A 14,257-nucleotide genomic window follows, 5' to 3' on the forward strand; every position below is an offset into this window, starting at 1 on the left:
TTATAATTTTAAGCGAGTATTTCAAAATCCAAGATGGCGGAGCCCATTGTACAAGAAAAAAATTCGATTTACTAATACGATATCACTAAAATTACAAATTTATATACGTTTCTCTGTTTTTTGCTATTGAAAATTACATCAGAACTATAAAAATAAAAGTTACTATAAAACCTTTTATTCTAAGCGAATATCTCAAAATCCAAGATGACGGCGCCGAATGTAAACATGAAAAGTTTTATTCACTAATACGATATCACTAAAATTACAAACTTATCTACGTTTCGCTGTTTTTTGCTATTGAAAATCACATCAAAACTATAAAAATAAATATTTCTATAAAACCTTTTATTTTAAGCGAATATCTCAAAATCCAAAATTGCGGCGCTTAGTGTAAATGTAAGTAAATCGATTCTGCACTACGATATCATTAATAATATTAAATTTATTTACGTTACGCTGTCTTTCTCTATTGAAAATCGTATAAAAACAATAAAAATAAAAGTTACTATAAAAGTTATAATTTTAAGCGAATGTTTTTAAATCCAAAATGGCGGCGCCTATTCTAAATGTAACAAAATTGATTCTGCACTACGATATCATTAATGATATGAAATTTATTTATGTCACGCTGTCTTTTTATATTGAACATCGTATCAAAACTATAAAAATAAGAGTTACTATGAAACTCAGAATTCTAAGCAAATATCTCGAAATCCAAAATGGCGGCGCTTATTGTAAATATGAGAAAATCGATTCTGGACTACGATACTATTAATGATATTAAATTTATTTACGTTACGCTGTCATTTTGTGTCGAAAATCGTATAAAAACAATAAAAATAAGTTACTGTTAGACTTATAATTTTAAGATAATATCTCAAAATCCAAGATGGCGGCGCTCATTGTAAATGAGAAAAATTCAATTTACTAATACGATATCACTAAAATTACAAACTTACCTACGTTTCGCTGTCTTTTGGTATTGAAAATCACATCAAAACTATAAAAATAAAAGTCACTATGAAACTTTTTATTCTAAGCGAATATCTCAAAATCCAAGATGACGGCGTCGAATGTAAACGTGAAAAAGTCGATTTACTAATACGAAATCACTAAAATTACTAACTTATTTACGTTTCGCTGTTTTTCGCTATTTAAAATCACATCAAAACGATAAAAATAAAAGTTACTATAAAACTTATTATTCTAAGCGAATATCTCAAAATCCGAAATGGTGGCGCTCATCGTAAATGTAAGAAAATCGATTCTGGACTACAATATTATTAATGATATTCAATTTACTTACGTTACGCTGTCATTTTCTGTCGAAAAATCGTATGAAAACAATAAAAATAAAAGTTACTGTCAGACTTATAATTTTAACCTCTTAACAGTGAGGGACGAGAATAGTTGTCCAAGGCGATCGAGTGGCAGTGGTGAAGGACGACTATAGTCGTTAAAAAATTCTTATAAAATACCTGGACTATTTCGTGAAGTCGTAGAATTTTCACCAGTAGTTGGGTTTTTCAACTTTGTTTTGGAATATCCTTTAGTTCTCGAGATATTACAATAAAAGAGAGAAAATTAAAATAAATATGAAATTTTAGACGGCCATCTATCGACATAAATCGAATTTAAATTTCCCGCCGTCATCTGATTGGTTAAAAAAATTAATATTCCTAATTGGCTCGCGTCAGAAAAAAGTAGGTGGACTTCTGTAAATGACGCTATCGAAAAAGCACCGATGCAACCCGAAAAAGTAAACAGCCTACGTCATTAGTCTAACGGTCCTTGTCTGACCTACTTTTTGTAAAATCAACATTACAGTAAGCTGTAGTAAGACGTAGTAGTTTATAGTAAAACGGTCTTCTCTAGTATTCTCTAGTACTTTGTAAAGTTTGGATTTCAATTTAATAAGTACTAGCTGACCCGGCCACGCGTTCTTGTGGCTCAAAACGTATCTATTATAAATGTATAACACTTCCTTTGGGGGGGAATTTCAAAAAATCCGTTCTTAGTGTACATTCTCTTGACGTAACCTATTAAAACGCAATTAAAAACGCAAAAAACCGCATGCAAAATAGTATAAATAGAAGCCGAGTTCTTCACAGTAAGCCTTAATCCTGTCCCTTTCCCCGCTGGCGAATATCGAAAAATCCCTTTTTAGTGTATATTCTGTTGACGTAACCTATTAAAACGCAATTAAAAACGCAAAAAACCGCATGCAAAATAGTATAAATAGAAGCCGAGTTCTTCACAGTAAGCCATAATCCCGTCCCTTTCCCTGCTGGCGAATATCGAAAAATCCCTTTTTAGTGTATATTCTGTTGACGTAACCTATTAAAACGCAATTAAAAACGCAAAAAACCGCATGCAAAATAGTATAATAGAAGCTGAGTTCTTCACGGTCATCCATAATCCTGTCCATATTCCACCCAGTGGGGGGAATTTCGACATGTATATTATATAAAAACACGTGCGTATTCGAATGCAACGTTGTATCAAAATTTCAAAGGAATCGGTAGGAACAAACGAACGTTATATTTTATTTATATAGATAGAAAATGATCTGCTTTAGTCCATTCTCACAGAAAAACATAATGCCTCACAGAAAAGCAAACTTAGGTCATCGGAAGTTAGCGCCATCTGTTGAACATAAAAGCCTTAATCCATATATAAATATATTTTTGAAAGGGGGAAAATAATGGTCTTCACATATGCCAGAAACCTTCGCGGGAATGTATTAAACAACTTCCCAAAGTTTCATGGCAATCGGATAAATGGTATAGTAATGCATGAACGACAAACAGACAACAGACATTCGTTTTTATATATATAGATTATTTAGTTCAGAAACATTATAAATACATTATTAAGAAGGAGAATATCATAAAAAAAACTTTATTTTTTAGTATAATACAATTTACAAAATCGAAAGTTCGTATATCGTATTATTACGAAAAAACTTCATCGAAACATACAAAGTCAACTAATTTACTTAAATTCAGTTCATTATACAACTGTCGATACTCTTGCCTTCCTCAGTTTCCTCAAACAAAATTCGAAAACTTCAATTAATCTTATAAATATTTAAGCGCCATTACTATTCGAATGATATATTATTATATCAAGCTGAATTTTACATAATTTGTAACTGTAATTACAAATATAACTGAAAAATATTTTCGACATAAACCCTAGGCCATAACTATCAAAACAAAATTCTTCAAGTACAAATTTTTCTGATCGAGTAATTTGTAATAATAGTTTTATCTATTAGTCTTGCCATATTCTTTCTATGTTCACATCCATTTAGTTTCATGTAATTACACTTTAAATGTAAAAAATCTACCAACAAATTAATTTGCTAATAAAAGGACAACTTGCTAATTAAAGTTTGTATTCTTCTTTGACGTAGTTCTGCGTTTTAACACTAAATTGGTAGACATGTCTAAATAACACGCTTATAAACACTAAAAACCATAAATGTTTCGAAATTATAACTAAATAATTATATGCAGAAATAAATTAGTAAATCTTTAATACATGCCTTTATTTATATACAAAGACCAATTCTCGCTAATTGTCGAAAATAAATTATTTTCAACTTTTCTTTTTGTAAAGTAGCATATTCTGAAAAACAAGTTCTAAATTCAGAGTAAAATCTTCACCTTTTATCTGTTAAAAAGCAACGCAAAATGTTTGGATCCACGTAATAAAAATTTATCGCAGTGAACTTCGAAAAAACGAGAAACACAGAAACACCAAGCCGCACTGTACAAAATTCTGCTGATAACTGATTCATCCAACAAATTCTCCCGCGAAACATCAGATGACTGTTATGTCACGTGGTTTTGAAGCTTTTCTAAAAGCAAAACACTAAAAATTTTATATAATTATTTTACTAATCCAGTCAAATTTAAATAATATAAAATGTCTAGATCTGTTTAATAAAGATTAGTAATGTACTATCACTAATATGCAAATTAGAAATGACAAAGATCAATGTGGGAAAATTCCCGCCAAGATAAAAATAGCTTTCGGTCACACGATCACCAAGAAATACGAAGAAATTTGTCTAAAGTTTAATATTTGTGTACATATTAATAAATTTTAACTAATGTCATCGTTTAAAATTTAATGTTTCTGTAAAAATTAGTAAATTGTAACAAATTTCATCAAAGACGACAGAATAATTTTCAGCTTATAAAAACTCTACAATAAATGATTATTTCTTCGAAAGACGTCGATATGCAGGAATAAATAATAAATATGTAATAATGCTTTTATCCATTTTAAGTGGATATTGTAAAAATTAAGCTTTTTAATTTGTTTGGCTTTTATATTTTAGTTTCCGAATATTTTACTGTGAAATTCCATTTAGTAAACAGAAACAAAGACAAGCTATTAATTATAAACAGGACAATAGAATAATTTTTACGTAAATTGAGTGTAAATACAGAAAAAACGAATTATATCAAAGATGGGACGAATAAGCTGACATCCCTCGAACAGAGCTCATTGTCATTCTCAGCTTGGTTCTCACTTCGACTGTTTTATCTTGGTAAAAAGTTAATTTTTTTTAAATAAAAGTACATTGTTCTTAGTGAAGAAAGATAAAAGTATCGAAATATAATATTCAGAAATAAAAATGTTGATGTATGTCCATATTAGAAATGTATATTTTTTCGATATTTGAAATAATATCACGAGAAAAACATTAGATATATGAAATACGGCCATAAACAATTTCTTTCTGTCAAATTACAGATTAAACAGGTTTATTTAGAAAAATTCAATAGCGAATAACTGACGTTAAATATACAGAGGGTACAGTATGCTTTTTATGTGATAGTATCTGCGTTTACAAATTAACAATTTTTAGTTTTTTTACACATTATTATGCTATAATCTAGGAAACTATGTTTAATACACAAGACATACTACAGAAAGGGTAAGAAAGGAACGACAGTCATTGTAACTAATGTATTATTGAAAGTTTCATTCATATACATAATTAATTTTATCAAGATACATTTTTCCAGAAGAAAATTGCCGATATATCTCGTAAATATAAGTAAATTTTATTATAATTTAGATAAAAACACATTTTTTCCCACGCATCCCATGCTTCTTTCCCTTCCCTCTTACTCTTATACTTGGAATATTCCATTTCATAATTTGATGTAATAATAACGTTTAAAATGATTTAAAATAAAATATTGACACTCAAACTAGGTTAATATATATTGTCATTAGTCTCAGATGTATTCATAAAAATGTAATAATCGATACAGTAACACTTTCTCACATGCTCCATGTATTAAAGTTTGCATCTGTAATTGAAGGTAATATATAACGAAACAAAATGTTTATATTATCAATAGTTATAAAAGATATCTTATTTTCACGTAAAAAACAAGACAGAAGAAATAGACAATCACTCGATATGTCTATCGAGGACATTTTATAATTCATTCCAAATTTCTAATATCGACATACATGAATATTTTTGTGTGTGTGAATATTATATTTCGATACTTTTATCTTTCTTCACTAAGAACATCTTAAAATATTAACTTTTTACCAACATAAAACAGTCGAAGTAGGAACAGGCTGAAAATAACAACGAATTATAAGTTCTGTTCTGGGGATGTAAGCTTGTTTGTCCCATGTTTGATATAATTCGTTTTTTTCTGTATTTACACTCAACTTTCGTATAAATTATTGTATTGTGCTGTTTATACTTAGTAGCCTAACTTTGTTTCTGTTTATTAAATTGAATTTCACAGTAAAATACTCGGAAACTCTAAATTATAAAAGCCACACAAATTAAATAGCTTAATTTTTACAATATCAACTTAAAATGGATAAAAGCATAATTAAATGATTATTATTTATTCGTGTATATCGACTTCTTTCGAAGAAATACTCATTTATTGAACGGTCTACGTAAGCTGAAAAATTAAATTTTAAACATATTTCTTCATACTTTTTGGTGTTAGCTTTCGGTCACGTGATCAATTTGCCGGCATAATTCTTACAGTGATCTTTGTCATATCTAATTTGCATATTAGTGATAGTACATTACTAATCTTTATTAAACAGATTTAGACACTTTATATTACTTAAATTTGACTGGATTAGTAAAATAATTATATAAAATTTTTAGTGTTTTGCTTTTAGAAAAGCTCCAAAGCTACGTGACATAACAGTCATCCGATGTTTCGCGGGAGATTTTGCGCAACGATCTTTTTTATATCTAATTTGCATAATTATAATGGTAAATTATTAATCTTTATTAAACAGATTTAGTTATTGTGTATTAATTAAATTCATCGGTTTTTGTGGAAGAACTCTTTAAAACTTTTAGCGTTTATTTAGAAACTTTTTGTCACGTGATGACATTGGACAAAAGCATTTTCGTTTTGTCTATTGTATATGATCAGTTTGCGCCAGATTTCGTGGAGTGTGGTTTGGTGTTTGTATTTTCTCATTATCTTTTGAAGTTCACTGCGATAAATTTTTATTCCGTGGATTGATAGATTTTGCGTTGATTGTAATGGATATTCTAAAGCGTAAAGTTTACAGTGAATTAGTTCTAAATTCAGAAAGAAAAGTTGAAAATAATTTATTTTTTGACAATTAACAAGAACTGATCTTTGGATATAATACTTGGATATAAGTGGAAGTATGTATTATTGGACTACTAATTTATTTGTGCATATAATTATGTAGTTCTAGTTTCGAAACATTTGTTTTTTAGTATTTATAAGCGTGTTATTTAGACTTGTGTACCAATTTAGTGCTAAAACGTAGAACTACATCAATGACCGATTAGAGGTTTTAGAAAAACTTATCCTTTAACAATTTGATTCGATTATTATGGTTAGTGTTCATGTGTATTGTTGTACTGTAAATTACTTTGTTTTACTATGTTAGAGAAAGTAGGTCGCACATTGGATTGAGGACTGTTCACTTTTCAGAGTGAAGCGGACCCTCTCAGTGAAGTGTGTTTTAGGGAAGTTATGCATTTTTTTTCTGATGCATGCCAATGATGAATATTGATTTTAAAATTAAATATTTGTCAATGACGATCTCATATGTAATAAATCTGAAGATGAATATAAAAATATTTCTACATTTTTTTATTGTTTTGTTGTTTCTTATAAATTAATTCATTTAAATTTATTATACGTAAAGTAAGTTTATTTACCAAATGCTAATATTTTAAACCGCTTTAATATTTCGGTGTAAATTTGAACAACGAATTTTAAAATTTTAAATAAAAAATATACTGAAATTTTCTTTTATTTACAATGATTACGTCACTTCTACAAAAAGTAGAACACGAGACGACCTTCACCCACATTTCAGTCTGGGGGGAAAAACCGCCAGGCGTCGTAGTTATAAACATAACAACCTTTACCTCAGCTACCGTTGTGGATGAAATTCGTTAATTGTCAATTACATTTTCTTGCATTTGATTCGCAAGTTGGAAAAAATCGTCATTACTTAAATGCCTAAAACTTTAGAAAATTATATAAAATTAAAAATAAATTAAAAACTTTTGAAAAAATCGTATCGGATGGAAAATCAAAAAAGAATTTAACATAAATTTGAAAAAAAAAATTTTAGCAAAAAACTACCGCGAAAAAAATTCACATATAAAAAAATTATGTGACAATAAAGAACGATTTTTTCTTTACTAGACGTAACTGTTTAAAATTTTTTTCTAAACGGAAACGAGAAAAACGCGTGGGAAAATTCTTAAAAATTTTTCCACGTTTCTTCTCCACAACTAAGTGGTAGCGCCACGTCTGACTGTTCCACTGTAAGAGGTTAAGATAATATCTCAAAATCCAAGATGGCGGCGCTCATCGTAAATGTAAGAAAATCTACTAGATACATCATTTTCTTACAAATAATGTAAGAAAATCGATTCTGCATTACAATATCATTAATAATATTGAATTTATTTACGTTACGCTTTGTTTCTATATCGTACATTGCATGAAAACAATAAAAATAAAAGTTATTATGTAACGTATAATTTTAAGCGAATATTTCAAAATCCAAGATGGCGGCGCTCATTGTATATGTGAAAAATTCATTTTTTAATACGAAATTACTAAAATTACAAACTTACCTATGTTTTGCTGTCTTTTGGTATTAACGACGTTATGACTGCCATCTACGAGATGACTCGTAGTTACCGTTTCTGCCTAGGACGCCACCTACGAGTTATATCGTAGTTTGTTTCCTTGCCATATTTGTGCAGCTACGATGTAATTCGTAGTATATCAGTGTAAATATGAATAGATAGCTTTAGGGGCAAGAACAAAAAATCAAGTTTGGCTTACATGAACACAACATTTATTAATTAATGAACAGAAAATATAATCATAAAAAGTTTATTCAAAATCGAAAGCAAAACAATATTTTTATTGTTTGTGATAATTTATAAAACAAAAATATAAATTTAAACGAACAGAAAATATTATAAAATGTTTATTCAAAATCAAAAGCAAAACGATATTTTTATTGTTTGTGATAATTTTTAAAACAATCTTCTACGCAAAGGGCTGGCTTCTCAAGACAGATTGGACAGAAATAACGCGTTTCTCGGCGTTTTTTAGCTTTGGTACAAATTCGACATGGCTTTGTCGGATGTTGTTTTTTCTGAGTAGATGGGATACTCTGTAAATAGTGAAGCTTCTGCAATTTAATTTTTTTTGAAACTGGTTGAATCTCTTCTCCAATCAACGCTTCGACGAATGCTTCTCTAAACTTTTAGTTTAGAGAAGCATTCGTCATAATGAGAAGCATAAGTTTTATTTTAGAGAAAAAGAGAAGCATAAGTTAGCTTATAGAGAAGCATAAGTTTTATTTTAGAAGAAGTTGCTTTTTGAAAGAGTTTGTGCGCATTATGTATATATATTTCTATAATATGTAATGCAACCTTTTTGAGCCATCTAATAGTCTTTCTTAGAGCTGTGTAGTACGATAGCATTTGATCTGATCGTCAATGCCAGACATTCCATGAATATAATCTCGAATTATATTTGGTTTCGTCGAACATTTTCCATTGCGATTGAACACCTCTACCATTTCAACAACGTGCATGTTTGAAATGGTAAGGACTTCTCGTTTGTCTTTCCATTTACATACAGTAACAGGACCATTTCGCTGCCAAATAAACTCCCCCATCCTCACCAAAAATTTTGTCAGATTCTGAATCACTTAGATTAGTGTAGTAATCAAGTTGTTTTTTAGTCAGTGGTCTTTTCTTATCCATTTTGGGATATTTATAATTTGATTATAAAAATAAATAAAAAATAACACTCTCAAAAAAGACGTAAATGTGATGTGCTCGCCTCTATATCCGATTTATTACTAATGAATTTAGACGCACATCTCCGATTGGCTGTAGCGAAGTGACAGGACGAATCGTGTCTGTGCACGAATTAACTCGTAGTTTGGCTTTAGCGAAGAGCTTTCTGTTACATAAGCCAACTACGAGATAATTCGTAATACCTTTATTTTAAGAAAAACACATTTGATATGCTATTTGATTATTACTATATACTCTGATTAGAGTTTTTAATAATATAATATAATTAAATTAAGTTGGCGTTTTACAACAGAATCCTAAAAATTCACGTGGCAGTCAACGTGTTAAAGATCGTGTCATAACTATAAAAATAAAAATTATTATTATACTTATAATTCTGAGCGAATATCTCAAAATTTAAGATGGCGGCGCCCATTGTAAATGTGAAAAAATAGATTCTGCACTATGATATCATTAATAATATTAAATTTATTTACGTTACGCTGTCTTTCTTTTTTGAAAATTGTATAAAAACAAAAAAGTAAATGTTACTATGAAAGTTATAATTTTAAGCGAATATCTCAAAATCCAAGATGGCTGCGTCCATCGTAAATGTAAAAAAATCGATTCTGCACTACGATATTATTCATAATACTATATTTATTTACGTTGTGTTGTCTTTTTCTATTGAAAATCGTATAAAAACAATAAAACACAAAAGTTACTATGAAAGTTATAATTTTACACAAATATTTCAAAATCCAAGATGGCGGCGCCCATTGTAAATGTAAAAAATTTGATTTACTAATATTATATTTTTAAAATTATTAAGTTACTTACGTTTCGCTGTCTTTTGCTATTCAAAATCGTATCAAAACTATAAAAATAAAAGTTATTATTAAACTTATAAATTCTAAGCGAATATCTGAAAATCCAAGATGGCGGCGCTTATCGTAAATGTAAGAAATTCGATTTTTAGTACGATATCATTTAGTGTTTATTATTTTTGTATGGCACCATTAAATACGTCGATAAATGATATGACGAGTCTTCAAAACAATGGCAGTTTTCAGGAATATAAACAGCATCATTTTAAATATATCTATATAATGGGCTGCTGTTTAAAACACTTGCATCATGACTTGAGTCAGGCCAACCAGCACAGATATCAATGAATACTTTTCTGCTGTTACAAACGTTCTGTAAAATTACAGCAGTAAATTGCTTTCTGCAGTAATATTTCTGCTTATGGTGTTTACCCAGTGATGTGCCGTCATTGGAAGCGATGGAAGCGCCGATTCCATCTTTCAATGATTTTCCCTTGTATTTTATATAATATAAATTTTCATATTTTAACGTATTTTGCATTAATTAAAATTAATATTTTATTATAACTGCATTATGTATTTTTTTACAAATCTCTATATACTACATGTGAAAAAAACGATAAGATTGCTATTGTATATTCGAATAATTCGGTGGCGGAAGGAGTGTCGAAACCGGGTCAATTTCCAATCAGCCAGATTATATAGGCATTGATTTGCACATGCGGTTCACAGAACACCTACCTCACACGGTTTAGCTGGTAGAAGCAACACACGCATAAAGCATCTAATTTTATATCCCGGACCGGTTCTGACCCGCTAGCCACCTGTCAACTTCCAAGCAGCCAGATTATAGGCATTAGCGCATGCGCTTTACAGAGCACCAACGTCACTCGGTTTAACTGGTGGATGCTTCACACATAAAGCTTCTAATTTTATATCCCGGACCGGTTCTGGGCTGTTAGCCGCCTGCCTGCTAGATATTCGGCCGCCCTCGCCCAATTATGCGAATCACGAGTAGACTAGATCAACGGCGGGCAACTCCCGCCCCGCAGGCCAGCTACGGCTCGCGAAAAGTTTCTATCTGGCCTGCGATGTCTTTAATAGATTATTAAATTGTAAAAATAACTAATTAATAGTTATTTTTCCAATTCTTTGTAATTTTCGTAAACGATAAGAGAAATAAATGTAGTAATTAACTTTTTATTTATTTATTTCATATTTGCAGACTAAAAAAATTACGAGTCACAAGAAGGCGTCAATTAACTACTACGGCCCGCAGAAATAACGTAAAATTTATTCTGGCCCGTGTTATAAAAAAGGTTGCCCACCCTATACTAGATTTATAACTTAACCCAACCAATAGGAGTTTACTAACATGTTTTTATGATAGTTCTGTATAGTTGACAGGAGTTTAAAAAACTCCATTAAAATATTTGATATATTTATTCTGCATTTATTCCGCTCTCCCATCTTATATTACTTACGGATTTCAATGTTAAACCAGTGATATTACGATTTAGTATGTCTCATCTGTAAGGGGATGCAGAAAAAACGTGTACAATTCTAGTACAGTGTTAAAAATTAACTGTTACTTTAGCAGCATCATTTACAACCAAATTTAATGAATGAGACGCAGAAAATACAAAAAAGCTCCGGAATTTATTTTCCTTAAATTTACAATTTATGTATCGGTTGTCGTAAAAATTTCTTTCCAGTTCTTTCCCAAGACTACAGATATTCAAGTACATAGTAACCGGTTTCAACTTACTTCTATTTAAGAAGTAGTTAAATAATTAAGCGATTAGGGAATTAGAAACATAAATGAAACCCTGATGAAAGAGCCGAAATTTTACTTAAACAGAAGCCTAACTGAACCAATCTCTTGCCGAGTACAGTGGGGTCTGATCTCTTCGTAATATTGCATGTAATAAAGACAGAAATTTTTCCAGTTCAATGAGAGCGGCCGAAAAGTTGTAAATTTTGGAAATTTACGCGAACACTTGGTCCTAAAACAAATTAGTTAGAAAACGAACGACAGATAATCTGTTAAGTTTAACATATTTAGATTTTTACAGCTATGGTGAGAAATGTTTAAAATCTACAACAACCCTGTCGCGTCCTTTGATATATACTAGTGATGCGACAAAAGAGGCATTTGTGTGGCTGCAGTTGTCTGTCATATGTATATATATATATTTTTATTATTGTATTTTTTTGGGCTATTTTCGGCTGTGGGGGTATGATGGTTGGCAACCCGTCGTGTACACGAAGAAGGGGTATTTAAGACGGCACCAACTGGTTATTGGGCCTTTTGTCCTTCCTTGGGAAGACTGGTGAATCATACGGACCCGTGCGGTAAGCTTTTTCATGAGGACAGTTTTTACAGGCGAATAAGGGTCGATTCGTAATCGTGATCCATCGACCATTCTACGCCTCGGACAAGTACGTGTGCTCCATATGTGTGTTATCCCCCCAAGTGTCGTGTGTCACTCAATATTTATAGACAAACGTTAATATATTGTGAAATATTCATCTTTACTGTGATTTCTTTGTTCCCAGGACGAACTGAGTTACGGCAGGTTGAACCATCTATACTATAACTTTGTAACGGTGAGACTTCAGGTGCTCGTGAAATCGTATTTTTGTAAACCTAACCATATATATATATATATATCTTTAATTGTATCATCATCTCTAATATATATATATATATATACTTATTGTTAACTTGTCTCTTTGTGTCTCTTCCCCACGTGGTAATTCACCTACACTCACAAATAGCGTGAACACTTGTTCCTGCAATTTTCCACACATTCGACATTGACCGGTATCGACACCATCGGGATTTGGCACGCACACACCTACCTGGACCGTCTCCGATTCCATTCATTAGCCACCCATTAGGAAGCTATTTCACTAAGTGGATTGTTTTAAGATTTAAAAAGTAATGAATATTTTGTTATTTTTACGTACGTTTCTTCACAAAGTTATATTTAATTATAAGTTTTTTTAAAAGTATATTCATACAATTGAAGAATTTTTTGTACTAGGCATGTATATTCGTCACACATTTTGTTTTACCAAGTAAGTTTTTCTGATAATTTTAATTTTAGCCCTTACATCGGGGCTAGTGATTCAAAAATTTATTTTAAAAAAGTTTTGGTTCGAGACCGTATAATAAAAAAGAAAACATTATTAAAAGAGAAAGACCAATCTCTAAATTAAATATAAATACGTCGACAAAAAAATTCGACATTTTGACGATAAAATTTATGACGAATGACGATTCTTTCGTAAAATTAAAGCAATTTGGAAATCAAAATAGAATAGAATTTAACATTGGTATACAATATAAAATAAATATTGAAAATTATAAGAAGATAATTACGATTAATAGATATATCTAAATTAATAGATGTTATATGTTTTTTCTCAAAGCAAGAATTGGCATTTAGAGGGCATAGGGAATTTATTGAATCTAATAACGGAGGTAATTATATTGAACTATATTGAGTACGTCAGATAATCTATTAAAAATACATTTAAAGAAGTATACGGTTTTTTACTGGCTTATAGAACAAACGAATACGAACGGGCCCTGATGCGCAATTAATTGATTGCTTCTGTAAGTCGGCTTCTTACAGAAACACAGCTTCCCTATCATCAAATGTCACGGCACGCCACTGTTATAGTAATTTTAAGTAACGTTTCATCTATAAATCCAAAAACATTCGGGAAACTTTTCCGATTGTTTTAGGAAACAATTCTGAAAACTTTTTTACAACGTCGGCTGCCTATTGTCCAGTTGGCGACTGAATAAAATATTGTTTCATTTTACTTAGTTTTGTACAAAATGTAATGAACAGTCGATGTGCATGTCCTCTTTCTAATTCAAATCTGTCCGCGATACCACGAAACGATTCTTGGCTTCCCAGCGTCCACAACGATAATAGTATCACTTTTTCTTTGTCAGAATAATATAAAAATGGCCTACCAGTGTTTGATTACTTGTGGAGGTTTATATTTAGTAAAACAAATTCTACAGTTTCTCGTTTAAGGCGAAAATGTGCTTTGAAGTCGATTTTATTGTACCGTG

This window comes from Centruroides vittatus, unplaced genomic scaffold (assembly GCF_030686945.1).
Source record: "Centruroides vittatus isolate TY-2023 unplaced genomic scaffold, ASM3068694v2 contig_89, whole genome shotgun sequence".
Taxonomy (NCBI): domain Eukaryota; kingdom Metazoa; phylum Arthropoda; class Arachnida; order Scorpiones; family Buthidae; genus Centruroides; species Centruroides vittatus.